Genomic DNA, 13,842 nt, shown 5'->3' with positions numbered 1-13,842 from the left:
CAGTACCTAGTTTTCCCAGGCGGTCTCCCATCCAGGTATTAACAAGGCGCGACCCTTTCTAGCCTCTGAGATCAGAGGAGGTTGGGCACTTTCAGGGTGATGTGCCCATAGGCAATCTCTTTAGGCACTCTCATCCCTCTTGAAAAATGCCAAGATAGTCACCCTGGGAAACAAGCGAAAACAAACAGGTCAACACCAACAACATGAAAAGAAGAATACGGCAACTGGTATTCTAAGGCCGTCTCCCATACAAGTACTAACTAGGCCCAACCCTTCTTAGCCTCTGAGATCAGAAGAGATAGGGTGCTTTCAGAGTGATGCGGCTGTAAGCGATCTCTTTAGGCACTCTCAACCCTCTTGACAAATGCCAAGATGATCAACAACATAAAAAGAAGCCTGCGGCATCTGGAAAACCCAGGCGGTCTCCCATCCAGGTACAAACCAGGCCCAACCCTGCTTAGCCTCTGAGACCAGACGAGATTGGGCGCTTTCAGGGTGTTGTGCCCGTAGGCAATTTCTTTGTGCACTCTCAACCCTCTTGACACATGCCAAGATGGTCACCTTGGGAAACAAGGGAAAAAAAACAGGTCAAAGCCGACAACATAATGAGAACCCTACGGCACCTGGTATTCCCAGGCTTTCTCCCATCCAGGTACTAACCAGGCCCATCACTACTTAGCCTCCGAGATCAGATGAGATTGGGCTCTTTCAGGGTGATTTGGCCGTAGGCACTCTCTTTGGGCACTCTGAAGCCTCTTGACAAAGGCCAAGATGGTCACCTTGGGAAACAAGCTAAAAGAAGCAGGTCAAAGCCAACAACATAAAAAGAAGCCTACGGCATCCAGTATTTCCAGGCGATCTCCCAATCAAGACACTAACCAGACCAGATCCTATTATGGCACCTGGTCTTCCTAGGTAGTCTCCCATCCAGGTACTAACCAGGCCTGACGCTGCTTAGCCTCTGAAATCAGACGAGATCGGGTGCTTTCAGGGTGATGTGGCCGTAAGCGTTCTCTTGAAGACACGCCCAACCCTCTTGACAAACGCCAAGATGGTCGCCTTGAGAAACAAACGAAAAAAACAGGTCAAAGCCAACAACATAAAAAGAAGCCTATGGGCTTACAGCGGACCTTAAAAGATGGGACCCACTAGCTCTGTCATGGTTCGGACGCTGTAATGTGTTGAAGATGAACGCGATGCCACGACTTCTGTATCTACTACAAGCCTTACCTATCAAAATACCCCAGACTTTCCTTCATGCGGTTCGCTCAATCTTTATCATGTTCCTCTGGCGCAGCAAACATACGCGTATTGGTAGGGCAATGCTATTGCGACCGAAATTGCGGGGAGGTATTGGCTTCCCGGACCCTGTTCTATATTACACAGCGACGCACATGACACGGGTGGTTGACTGGTGCCGGCATGGGGAACTGAAGCTATGGGTCAAGCTAGAGCAGGAGATGGCGCGGGTTCCACTGGCTGGTCTGCCTTGGGCGGGGAGGCCAATGGAGCCCTGTGTGACTACTCACCCGTTAATTGGCCCCTCGCTCACCGAGATGGATAGTTTTTTTCACCTTTCCCACCTTACTAACTTCCCTTCTCCTATGACCCCAATTATTGGACTTCCTAGATTCCCTCCGGGCCTGTCTGACCAGGCCATTACCAGGCAAGCCCTGAAATGGCTTCTGAGAGCAGCCCTATTTCTTGGACCCACGGGCTGGATTCCCATGGGCACCATACTGCTAGAGCAAGTACCTGTTGCATTGGATAGCTGGAGATCTAGACAGCTCATCCATTTCCTCGGATCACTACCTAACCATTCGTTCTTCTCTAGACAATTCCACCCCTTCGAGGAACTTTGCCTGGATGATGGCCCAATTCGTGGTTCCCTCTCTAGGTCCTACCAAATCCTGACAGACGCACAATTCTCCACGAATCCGCCCTTCCTAGCTATATGGAAAAGGGACTTACAAACTACATTCTCCAAACCACAGAAGGACAGAATACTCTTTTTCGCCCATAAGTCATCACTCTGCAGTAAATATCAGGAGATCTCATATAAGCTGATCACACGCTGGTATTGTACACTGGTGGTGTTGGCCAAAATATTCCCCGGTCAATCTGACCGCTGCTGGCGCTGTGAGCAACAGGCTGGCACCATTCTCCACATTTTCTGGGAATGCCCTAAATTACAAACATTCTGGCAGCCTGTCCTGAGACTCATCCACAAGTTCACAGACATTTCCTTAGCCAATGATCCCACAGCAGTTCTTCTCAATCTAACTCCTATGTCGAGAAAGCGTTATCATAAGTCCTTACTTAAACATCTCCTCAATGCAGCTAGGGCCTGCATCCCAAGTCAGTGGAAACAGCAATCGGCTCCAACGGTGACCCAGTGGTTCGCAAGGGTAAATGATATTGAACGAATGGAAGACCTGACTGCCACAATGAGGGATAAAACGGAGGAGCATGGGAACAGATGGTTCTAGTGGAACAGTTGTGCTTTTCGGAAGAATACCTCCGCGAGACATAGTAAGCTCATGGCGATCGTTGGAGATCGCTGTTCCAAACGTTGGACAGCTGATGAGCTGGTAAACCGAGGGCGTCTCTTGCTCCCTGGGAGGGGACCCCACCCTATCCACTCTACCCACGACACCCCCTTACCCCTTCTTTTCCTTTTCTGCCATTTCCTTCCCCAATCTTCTCTTTCCCCTTCTCCCTCCTTTCAGTTCTACTTTTTCCCTTCTTAACTCAAAAAAGGGAAAAGAAAATGGTATGTTCCGACCACATTTGACTACTACACAATACTCTTCCCCTATCTATGGATATCTAAACTCTTCGAGGGTAGCAGGGCTAGTATCAATAATATTTTAAGTCGTAGAGGATCCCAACGAGATGGAGCTTTAATCTCATCTTGATATGACCGCAAAGCTGTACACGTGCTATTCTCCTCGGACTTCTTACCATTGGATCTGATATCCATGCAATATGATCGTTTGTTTGTAACTATTTGTATCACACATTCTTTGATGTTTGCCTTTGCATTGTATGTTGCATACTACTAAATAAAAAGAAAAAAAAAAAGAAGCCTATGGCACCTGTTATTCCCAGGCGGTCTCCCATTCACATACTATCCAGGCCCGACACTGTTTAACCTCCGAGATCAGACGAAATTGGGCGCTTTCAGGGTGATCTCTTCGGGCACTCTCAACCCTCTTGACAAGCGCCAAGATGGTCACCTTGGGAAACAAGTGAAAAAAAAAAAACAGGTCAAGGCCAACAACATAAAAAGAAGCCTACAGCACCTAGTATTCCCAGGTGGTCTCCAATCCATATACTAGCAAGGCCCAACCCTGTTTAGCTTCTGAGATCAGAGGAGATCGGGCGCTTTCAGGGTTATGTGCCCATAGGCAATCTCTTTGGGCATTCTCAACCCTCTTGACAAACGCCAAGATAGTCACCTTGGGAAACAAGCGAAAAAAACAGGTCAATGTCAACAACATAAAAAGAAGAATACGGCACCTGGTATTCCAACGCCATCTCCCATCCAGGTACTAACTAGGCCCAACCCTTCTTAGCCTCAGAGATGAGAAGAGATAGGGCTCTTTCAGGGTGATGCTGCTGTAGGTGAACTCTTTGGGCACTCTCAACCTTCTTGACAAATGCCAAGATGGTCACCTTGGGAAACAAGCGAAAAAAAAAAAAAATGAATCAACGCCAACAACATAAAAAGAAGCCTACAATAACTGGTATTCCCAGGTGGTCTCCCATCCAGGTACTAACCAGGCCCGACTCTTCTTAGCCTCCAAGATCAGACGAGATTGGGTGCTTTCAGAGTGATGTGGCCATAGGCAATCTCTTCAGGCAATCTCTTCAGGCACTCTCAACCCTCTTGACAAACACCAAGATGGTCACTTTGGGGAACAAGCGAAAAAAAAACAGGTCAACGCCAACAACATAAAAAGAAGTCTACGACACCTGGTATTCCCAGGCGGTCTCCCATCCAGGTACTAACAAGGCCCGACTCTTCTTAGCCTCCAGCATCAAACGAGATCGGGTGCTTTCAGGGTGATGTGCCCGTACACAATCTCTTCAGGCACTTTCAACCCCCTTGACAAACGCCAAGATGGTCACCTTGGCAAACAAGAAAAAAAATAAAAAATAAGTCGGAAGCTAGAGACAATACGGCTCGAGTCCTCAATTTAATCCATGCAGCACATGTACAGGGAAGGCCCTTGCTTATGTTGTCAACGGACGCGGAGAAGGCCTTTTTTTGGGGGGAAAACCAACTTTATTAAGTATATGCGGTTACAAACATGTTCAACACTCAATAAAACAAACTCATGAAACAGAGTAATGGCATAGCAGTACAAGCCAATCAGATGTTATAGAGTCATCAGAATACACAACTAACACATCATGCCGTGATCGACCAGGGGAAAATGCACTTGTTATACCATACCCCTACCCCCCCCCCCCCGCAAGTAAATAGTTTCCTGATTCCTTCTTTTACTCTGTGTCGCATTGCCGATTCATCCTGACGTTGCTGTAGTTAACCACTGCATTTATCCAATTTTACATACAGGTTTCCCCATGACCTATCCATATTATTTCTACTTTACACGCAGCACATATTAAAATATTAACATTTAGCCGGTATCTCTCTGCAATAGTAAACGAAATGTGTAGATCACTCATCTAATATCGTCTTCTCAGTGGTACCGGAACAACTTTTGAATTTAGAGTAATGCAACGATTTCTCAGTTTTATGAAGCTACTGCAACTAACGCTTTGGATCTCTTTCCTGTTAAATTACGCTCTGCAATATTAAGCCATGTAAATTGTCCTATTGGTCTGCTAACAATGTTATGTATAATAATACAAATCTTTCAAAAGCAATATCGTCTCACTGCAATAATTACACTCTGCATAATAAATATGAATAATGCGAATAATGCTAATAATAAAGTCGTCTAAAACTTGGCTATAAGTATAGAATAAAACTATCTTACATCAAAATAAACCATGTACTGCCAAACCAATAACGGCCAATTACTTAACGTCTATCAGTCAATGACTTAACAAAATAAACTTAGCACTCTTTTGCTCTATTTTGTATATTTGTAGTTCTCTACATTAACTGTCACATTGATATCACCACTGACAACACACCACTTTTTAACAGCACCAAAATATGAAAAAAGCACTGTAACTCTTTACATGTTTCAGAAGTAGTTGCATAAGCAAAAAATAAAGTCCTGTCTTCTTTACACGCTAGCCTTTCTGTATACATTAATCTCTCTGTGTACACCAGCCACTCTATATAGACTAGCCTCTCTTCTGTATACATGTGCCCGTAATCTATATACACTAGCCGGCCTTTCTTTTTACAATAGTCTCGGTGTCCCAGCCTCTCTGCATACACTAGCCTCACTGAATTCCCCAGATTGTCTTCTGTATACTATCTGTAAAAAATAACCTGCCCTTTGTACTCATTAGCCTCTCTGTATAAACTAGCCGGTCTTCTGCATACTCTAGCCTCTCTGTGTAACACAATCTCTCTCTGGATTCCCTAGCCTCCATCTCTGCATACCCAGGACCCTCCTCTGTATAAGCTAGCCTATCTGTATACACTAGCCTGTCTTTTGTACAAATTAGCCTCTCTGTAGGCGGTCTTCTGTATACACGAGCCTCACTGTCTACTCTTGGTTGTCTTTTGTATACACTAGCATCTCTTTATACATTATCTCTCTGTGTACCCAAGCCTCTCTGTATACACTAATCCGCCTGTATACACTAGCAAGTCTGCATACACTAGCCTCTCTTTGTAACCCAACCTCTATCTCTGTATACCCTAGCCTCCATCTCTGCATACCCAGGCCTTTCTTCTCTATAATCTAGCCTATCTGTATACACTAGCCGGTCTTCTGTAGACATTAGCCTCCCTGTATAAACTAGCTGGTCTACTGTATACACTAGTCCGTCTGTATACACTAGCAAGTCTGCATACACTAGCCTCTCTGTGTAACCCAGCCTCTCTCTCTGTATACCTTAGCCTCCATCTCTGCATACCCAGGACGTTCTTTTCTATAATCTAGCCTATTTGTATACACTAGCCTATCTGTATACACTAGCCTGTCTTTTGTACACATTAGCCTCTCTGTATAAACTAACTGGTCTTCTGTATACACTAGTCCGCCTGTATACACTAGCAAGTATGCGTACTCTAGCCTTTCTCTCTGTATACCTTAGCCTCCATCTCTGCATACCCAGGACGTTCTTCTGTATAGTCTAGCCTATCTGTATACACTAGCCTATCTGTTTAAACTAGCCTGTCTTTTGTACACATTAGCCTCTCTGTATAAACTAGCTGGTCTTCTGTATACACTAGTCCATCTGTATACACTAGCAAATCTGCATACTCTAGCCTCTCTGTGTAACACAGTCTCTCTCTCTGTATACCCTAGCCTCCATCTCTGCATACCCAGGGCGTTCTTCTGTATAATCTAGCCTATCTATATACACTAGCCTGTGTTTTGTACACTTTAGCCTCTCTATATAAACTAGCCGGTCTTCTGCATACACAAGTCTCTCTGTATACCCTTGGATGTCTTTTGTATACACTAGCTGCTCTTTATACATTAGCTCTCTGTATACCCAAGCCTCTCTGTATACACTAGTCCATCTGCATACACTAGCAAGTCTGCATACACCAGCCTCTCTGTGTAACCCAGCCTCTCTCTCTGTATACCCTAGCCTCCATCTCTGCATACCCAAGATGTTCTTCTCTATAATCTAGCCTATTTGTATACACTAGCCTGTCTTTTGCACACATTAGCCTCTCTATATAAACTAGCCGGTCTTCTGTATACACTAGTCCTTCTGTATACACTAGCAAGTATGCATACTCTAGCCTCTCTCTCTGTATACCCTAGCCTCCATCTCTGCAAACCCAGAACGTTCTTCTGTATAATCTAGCCTATCTGTATACACTAGTGTATACAGACGGACTAGTGTATACAGAGAACCGGCTAATGTGTACAAAAGAAAGGCTAATGTATACAGATAGGCTAGATTATACAGAAGAACGTCCAGGGTATGCAGAGCACTCAGCTTAAAGGTATGGCCAACGTGAGTAATATGAGGGACATTCTTCACCCCCGCCCCCACCTACCAGATCTGACTTTCATCCCCTTGCCCTCTCTGCCCCAGTCATCTGGTGGCAGTTTTATGCACTCCCTGGCCCCCACCCATTCATAATCCTTACCGACCTTTTCTTCCACTGCTCACATGAACACACTGGATGACTTAACCAACTTGTACAAGACACCGCTATCCTCCTGTTTGACACCGGTCTCCCTTGGAGGCTTTACCCCTCACTGTTTGGGTGGTCCCTGCCTCCCCCTGGATGCTCCACATATACCCCGACGACATTGTCGGAGGGGCACCACTTGACAGGACACAGGGCTGTCATGCCGGTGGCATCTCCCATTGGAGGAAGGGATGATGGCCCCAACCCCTTGGCAGCAGGTTCTTTCATGTACAGACCAGGGCGGCTCATCTTCCCTTCTGGAGTCTTGACCTTAGAGGGGGGAGTTGCACTTTGGGGGGTCTGAGTGATACCGAGTGTGCTGTACTGGAAGGGCTTGACATTCCCGCATATGTGTCCCCTCCCCCTGGTTGCGCCCCTCGCCCCCCCCCCTGGCCCCCATATACTCTTTGCTGACATTGCCTTCTGCAGCTTTCGGGGACCCTGGATGACTTATTTATTGAGCCTATTGGTACGAGACACTGCTTCCCTCCAGTGTGACTCTGGACCCCCCTGGATGTTCTACACAGCCCCCGATGGCGATGCAGGAGAGACACTAATTGGCAGGCCCCAGGACTGCTGCTCGTGTGAAGTCTCCCGTTGGAAGGAGGGATGGTGGCCCCAGCCCCTTGCCTGCCGGATTTTCCATATACCGACCAGGGCTGCTCCTCTTTCATCTTGATGTGGTGACCATGGAGGGGAGGAGTTGAAATTTATGGAAGTTTATGACTTCCTGTACTGATGTGGCCTTTATACAAGAAACACATTTTAAAAATACTAGCCTCCCCTTTCTATGGTCGAGATCCTTCCCTAAGGTCTACCACTCTACTAACCCCTCCTCTAAGACCAAGGGAGTCTCTATTCTGATCTCTAGCAGGCTCCCCTGGGTTCTCCAGGATTCTCTGGTGGACCCTGGGGGCCGATATCTTTTTCTTAGGGGTAACATTGGAGAGCGCCTTTTTACATTTGCCACTGTCTACGCTCCCAATGATCACCAAGACACGTTCCTCAGAACTACCCTGCACAGATTATGTGACTTTCGGGAGGGCCAGTTGATATTAGGTGGGGACTTTAATGTCCCCTTTCGCCATTGGTTGACACTTCTGCCTCTTATCAGGCACGGGGCGCGCATCAAACGAACACGGAAGGAACAGCTGTTTCGTGAACTTGCCTCTGTGGAAGCGAAACATAAACATGCCCCCTCACGGACCTTAGAGATTCTGAGTCCATAAAGCAAAGTCATCTGTGACCCCTTGTCTTTCGTGAGTACTGATGCCGAGAAGGCTTTTGATCGGGTCAAATGGACATTCACGTTCTCGGTCCTTCGCCATATAGGTCTGAGTGAACGGATGCTGGCATGGATAAGTAAGATATACTCACGCCCTTCAGCTCAAGTCAAAACGAATGGGGTGCTCTCATCTCCCCTTGACATCGGGAATGGGACCAGACAGGGTTGCCCCCTGTCGCCCCTGTCATTGGAACCCTTTCTCTCCACAATTCGACAAAACTCAGACATAACGGGACTCCAAATGGGTACTATTGATTGCAATATATCTGCCTACGCGGATGACATGCTGTTCTCGCTGACGAATCCCAGAGTTTCCTTGCCAAATCTCCTTCAGGAATTCCAGATATACGGGCTACTTCTTGAAATCAGAGGCCATGGGGGTTGCAGTCCCCCCGTAAACGTTAATAGACTTGCAGTCCAATTTTCGATTTAAATGGACCCATACAGCCCTTAAGTACTTAGGTACTTACATTCCCCCGGACATCGCGCGTACGTTTATGTTGAACTTCCCCCCACCCCTTGTCACTAAGATCCGCAGTTTGCTTCACGGGTGGCATTCTGGCCTCCATTCCTGGTTCAGGAGATGCAATCTCATTAAAATGAACATACTCCCTAAATTTACCTATCTTTTCCAAGCTCTCCCGATCCAGATTCCAGTCCCGTTTTTTAAGCAAGCTCAATCCTTGCTCACTCAATTTAACTGGGCCCACAAAAATCCCAGACTTAAGCGGTCACAGCTGACATTGTCTAAACAACAGGGAGGGTTTGTTCTCCCTGACTTGTGATGCTACTACCTAGCCTCCCATCTGGGGCGTGTATTGGACTGGAATCGAAACAAACTTTCTAAGCTCACTTCCGAATTCAGCTAAGAAGAGCCATGTGGTGCTATAAGGATTTACCCACAGAATTGACGTCACATCCCACTATAGGGGCTTAGTTGAAAGTCAGTCACCTGATCGCTACCCAAAACAAACTCACGTCTTTGACTTCCCCCCTATTGCCTATACGTGGCCATCCGAACTTTGAACCGGGGACCCACTTAAAAATTCCAACCTAGACAATGAGTCTAAATTCGTCATTGATGGAAAATGGCCTTCTTTCTCAACCCTAACAGATCCGACAGGGCTTTTCCAACTGCCGACATCATTTTCTCCATTCCATCCTCAATCCTCAAACGTTCGCCCGCCCTCAGACGGAGTTTGAGTCTCTATGCAGAAGCGAAGGCCCTTTGGCCCACATTCTCTCTCAAACAGATTACCCACACTTAACCTGTCTGTCCAACTGGGAAAAGGACCTTAATTGCTCGTTTTCCCCAGCAAAGAGACAACGCATTATCACTTTGGCTCTCAAAACCTCGCTGTGCACGAAGATACAGGAGACAAATTTTAAACTTCTCACCAGGTGGTATTTGACACCATCAAAGCTGCATAAATGTTTCCCCTCTTCCTCGAACATATGCTGGAGGTGTGGAGAAGAAGAGGGCACGTTGCTCCACATTTTTTGGTCCTGCCCCAGCTTGGTGGACTTCTGGACAGAGATCCGATGCATAACACAAAAATTCACAGACTTCTCCATCCAGGAAGAGGCTGCATTCTTTCTCTTGCACCATTCACAGATTCCCATTAAGAAGTACAAAAAAATCAATTTTACGGCATGTGATAAATGCGGCAAAATCCTGCATCCCTCTCTATTGGAAAAAATGTTCCCCCCCCCTACTCACTGGCTTAGGAAAATAGAGGACATTAAAAAAAATGGAGGACTTGATCCTCACATCACAAGGTAAACAAGAATTTTTTAAACAAACCTGGGACATTTGGAATACCTTTATATTCTCGCTGGAAGGATGTCACCTGCTATCGCCTTAGTGCTCTGAGCTTTCCTTGACTGGCCCCTTGGACAGTGGCTGCCATCGTGTCTCGTCCCCTCTTCTCCTTTCCTGATCTTTCACCCCTTCTCTTTTCTGCCTTCCTCCCCTATCTCTCACCCCCTCCACCCCCTCTCTCTTTTGGAAAAAGTGGAAAATTGGGAATGACGGCCCCACACCCCCCTCTGGATGGATTATGCCTGAGGGACCTGAGGTTTGTGTGACCCTGGATCTTGGTACAGTACTTTATCCATGCCTCGAATCATTGTGATTGATGGAAGGCAGACTCACAGTTGCGAATATACCTGTATCAAGTATTGTTCAGCTACTTTTTGCTCTGTATTTCTCTGTTGCATTATGTACTCGGGGGACCGTCTTCCCTTGTTTGGAGAAAAAATTATATTTGAAAAAAAAGGAAGCCTACAACACCTGGTATTCCCAGGCGGTCTCCCATCCAGGCATTAACCAGGCCCGACCCTGCTTAGCCTCCAAGATCAGACGAGATGGAACAGATTCAGGGTGATGTGGCCATAGCCAATATCTTCAGGCACTCTCAACTCTCTTGACAAACGCCAAGATGGTCACCTTGGGAACAAGCGGAAAAAAATAGGTCAACGGCAACAACATAAAAAGAAGCCTACGGCATCTGGAAATCCCAGGCGGTCTCCCATCCAGGTACTAAACTGGTCCCAACCCTGCTTAGCCCCTGAAATCAGATGAGATTGGGCTCTTACAGGGTGATGTGGCCATAGGAGATTTCTTCAGGCACTCTCAACCCTCTTGACTAATGCCAAGATGGTCACCTTGGGAAACAAACAAAAAAAACAAGTCAACGCCAACAACATAAGAAGAAGTCTACAGCACCTAGTATTCCCAGGTGGTCTCCCATTCAGGTATTAACAAGGCCCGACCCTGTTTAGTCTCTGAGATCAGACGAGATCTGGTGCTTTCAGGGTTATGTGGCCATAGGCGAGCTCTTCAGGCACTCTCAACTCCTTGACAAACACCAAGATGGTCACCTTGGTAAACAAACAAAAAAAAAACAACTCAACGCCAACAACATAAAAAGAAGCCTACAGAACCTAGTATTCCCAGGTGGTCTCCAATCCAGGTACTTGCAAGGCCCGACCCTGTTTAGCCTCTGAGATCAGAGGAGATCGGGCGCTTTTAGGCTTATGTGCCCATAGGCAATCTCTTTGGGCACTCTCAACCCTCTTGACAAATGTCAAGATATTCACCTTGGGAAACAAGCGGAAAAAAAACAGGTCAATGTCAACAACATAAAAAGAAGACTACGGCACCTGGTATTCCAAAGCCATCTCCCATCCAGGGACTAACTAGGCCCAACCCTTCTTAGCCTCAGAGATGAGAAGAGATAGGGCTCTTTCAGGGTGATGCTGCTGTAAGCGAACTCTTTGGGCACTCTCAACCCTCTTGACAAATGCCAAGATGGTCACCTTGGGAAACAAGCGAAAAAAAAAAAACGAATCAACGCCAACAACATAAAAAGAAGCCTACAATAACTGGTATTCCCAGGTGGTCTCCCGTCCAGGTACTAACCAGGCCCGACTCTTCTTAGCCTCCAAGATCAGAGGAGATTGGGTGCTTTCAGAGTGATATGGCCATAGGCAATCTCTTCAGGCACTCTCAACCCTCTTGACAAACACCAAGATGGTCACTTTGGGAAACAAGCGAAAAAAAAACAGGTCAACGCCAACAACATAAAAAGAAGTCTACGACACCTGGTATTCCCAGGCGGTCTCCCATCCAGGTACTAACAAGGCCCGACTCTTCTTAGCCTCCAACATCAAATGAGATTGGGTGCTTTCAGGGTGATGTGCCCGTAGGCAATCTCTTCAGGCACTTTCAACCCCCTTGATAAACGCCAAGATGGTCACCTTGGGAAACAAGCAAAAAAATAAAAAATAAGTTGGAAGCTAGAGACAATACGGCCCGAGTCCTCAATTTAATCCATGCGGCGCATGTACAGGGAAGGCCCTTGCTTATGTTGTCAACGGACGCGGAGAAGGCCTTTGACAGGGTGGCCTGGCACTTTATGCAGGCCACCCTGGAACATATAGCTCTTGGCCCCAACATGATGAGCTGGGTAATGTCGCTTTACTCCACGCCGTCGGCAGCGGTAGGGCTGAACGAGTGGTGCTCGGACTCTTTCCCCATCACTAATGGGACGAGGCAGGGGTGCCCTCTGTCTCCCCTAATTTTTATTCTGACACTGGAACCACTTATGTGTCACGTTCGTAATGACCCGAATATTACTGGCATATCCAAACCCTTGGCACACCACAAAATTGCGGCGTACGCTGACGATCTAATTTTTTTCGTCTCCAATCCACACATTTCGCTTCCCAATATACTGGCTCTCCGGCGATACGGCAGCCTATCAAACTATAAAATCAATTGCGCCAAGTCGGCTGTATTGAATATATCGGTCCAGGATGGTGAGGCCAAGAGGCTACGCTCCGCTTTTCTATTCTACTGAGCTGAAAAATCGATACGTTACCTGGGCGTTGACATCGCAGCGGATTTGGCGCAATTGTACCTGCTCAATTTTGTCCCTCTCTTGAATAGACTGAAATCTGATTTGGGAAACTGGCATGCTTTAACACTGACCTGGTTCGGGCGCTGTAATGCATTCAAAATGACGGCCCTCCCGCGGATCTTATACTTGTTCCAGACATTACCGATCCGGTTACCCCAATTTTTTTCAGACAACTGCAGGTGCTGCTCCGGGACTTTATTTGGGCACGCAAACCGCCCAGAGCCCGTTTGCAATTGCTTGCCAGACCAAAGGACAAGGGGGGTCTGGGTCTCCCAGATCTGAGACAATACTACAGAGCGACTCTGCTAGCGAGAGTTGTTGATTGGCATTGTAATGGCCCACACAAGCAGTGGGTGGAGATGGAGATTGAGGATGGATCCATTCCCCTATTGACCTCCCCGTGGCTCCTGTCCTCCCTACCAAAATACCTCAGAGATCACCCCGTAGTGGGAGCTACGTTGGCTGTTGTGCGGAGGTTGTTCCGCTGCACACACATTGCTCCCCTGCCGTCACCAATTACTCCGGTTATAGGTAATCCAGACTTCCCACCGGGATTTACCAACAAGAAACTGCGACAGTTGACAGTGGTGGGGAAACAGCGTCTGGGAGAGGTGTGGCCCTCGGGAGGGCTCCCGACCACGCAAACTGTCGCCGAGCTTTCTGACCCTCCGCTTGACTTGTTTAGTGCTTATCAATTTCGTCACTTTCTTCTGGCCATACAAAGGGCCCCCTACACTCCTAGAGACCTGACACCCTATGAATCCATCTGTCACAAAAGGGAACCTGTGCGACACACCCTCTCCCTCCTGTACAACCTATTG

At 47.0% G+C, this 13,842-nt stretch overlaps 8 pseudogenes; all 8 read right to left on the bottom strand.

Moving 5' to 3' along the window:
- Positions 1-611: 611 nt before the first annotated feature.
- On the bottom strand, positions 612-730 carry LOC143949622 (5S ribosomal RNA; annotated as a pseudogene).
- Positions 731-890: 160 nt separating this feature from the next.
- On the bottom strand, positions 891-1,009 carry LOC143949456 (5S ribosomal RNA; annotated as a pseudogene).
- A 2,284-nt stretch (positions 1,010-3,293) lies between these two features.
- On the bottom strand, positions 3,294-3,412 carry LOC143949921 (5S ribosomal RNA; annotated as a pseudogene).
- Positions 3,413-3,734: 322 nt separating this feature from the next.
- Positions 3,735-3,853, bottom strand: LOC143946061 (5S ribosomal RNA; annotated as a pseudogene).
- Positions 3,854-10,878: 7,025 nt separating this feature from the next.
- Positions 10,879-10,997, bottom strand: LOC143950038 (5S ribosomal RNA; annotated as a pseudogene).
- A 316-nt stretch (positions 10,998-11,313) lies between these two features.
- On the bottom strand, positions 11,314-11,432 carry LOC143949285 (5S ribosomal RNA; annotated as a pseudogene).
- A 540-nt stretch (positions 11,433-11,972) lies between these two features.
- On the bottom strand, positions 11,973-12,091 carry LOC143947174 (5S ribosomal RNA; annotated as a pseudogene).
- A 100-nt stretch (positions 12,092-12,191) lies between these two features.
- Positions 12,192-12,310, bottom strand: LOC143949026 (5S ribosomal RNA; annotated as a pseudogene).
- Between the last annotated feature and the right edge of the window lie 1,532 nt (positions 12,311-13,842).

The sequence above is a fragment of the Lithobates pipiens genome, unplaced genomic scaffold (genome assembly GCF_037356315.1).
Source record: "Lithobates pipiens isolate NorthernLeopardFrog02 unplaced genomic scaffold, aLitPip1_a1.2 Scaffold_30, whole genome shotgun sequence".
Taxonomy (NCBI): domain Eukaryota; kingdom Metazoa; phylum Chordata; class Amphibia; order Anura; family Ranidae; genus Lithobates; species Lithobates pipiens.
The sequence above is the reverse complement of the archived record's forward strand: the minus strand, read 5'-3'. Positions and strand labels throughout refer to the sequence as shown.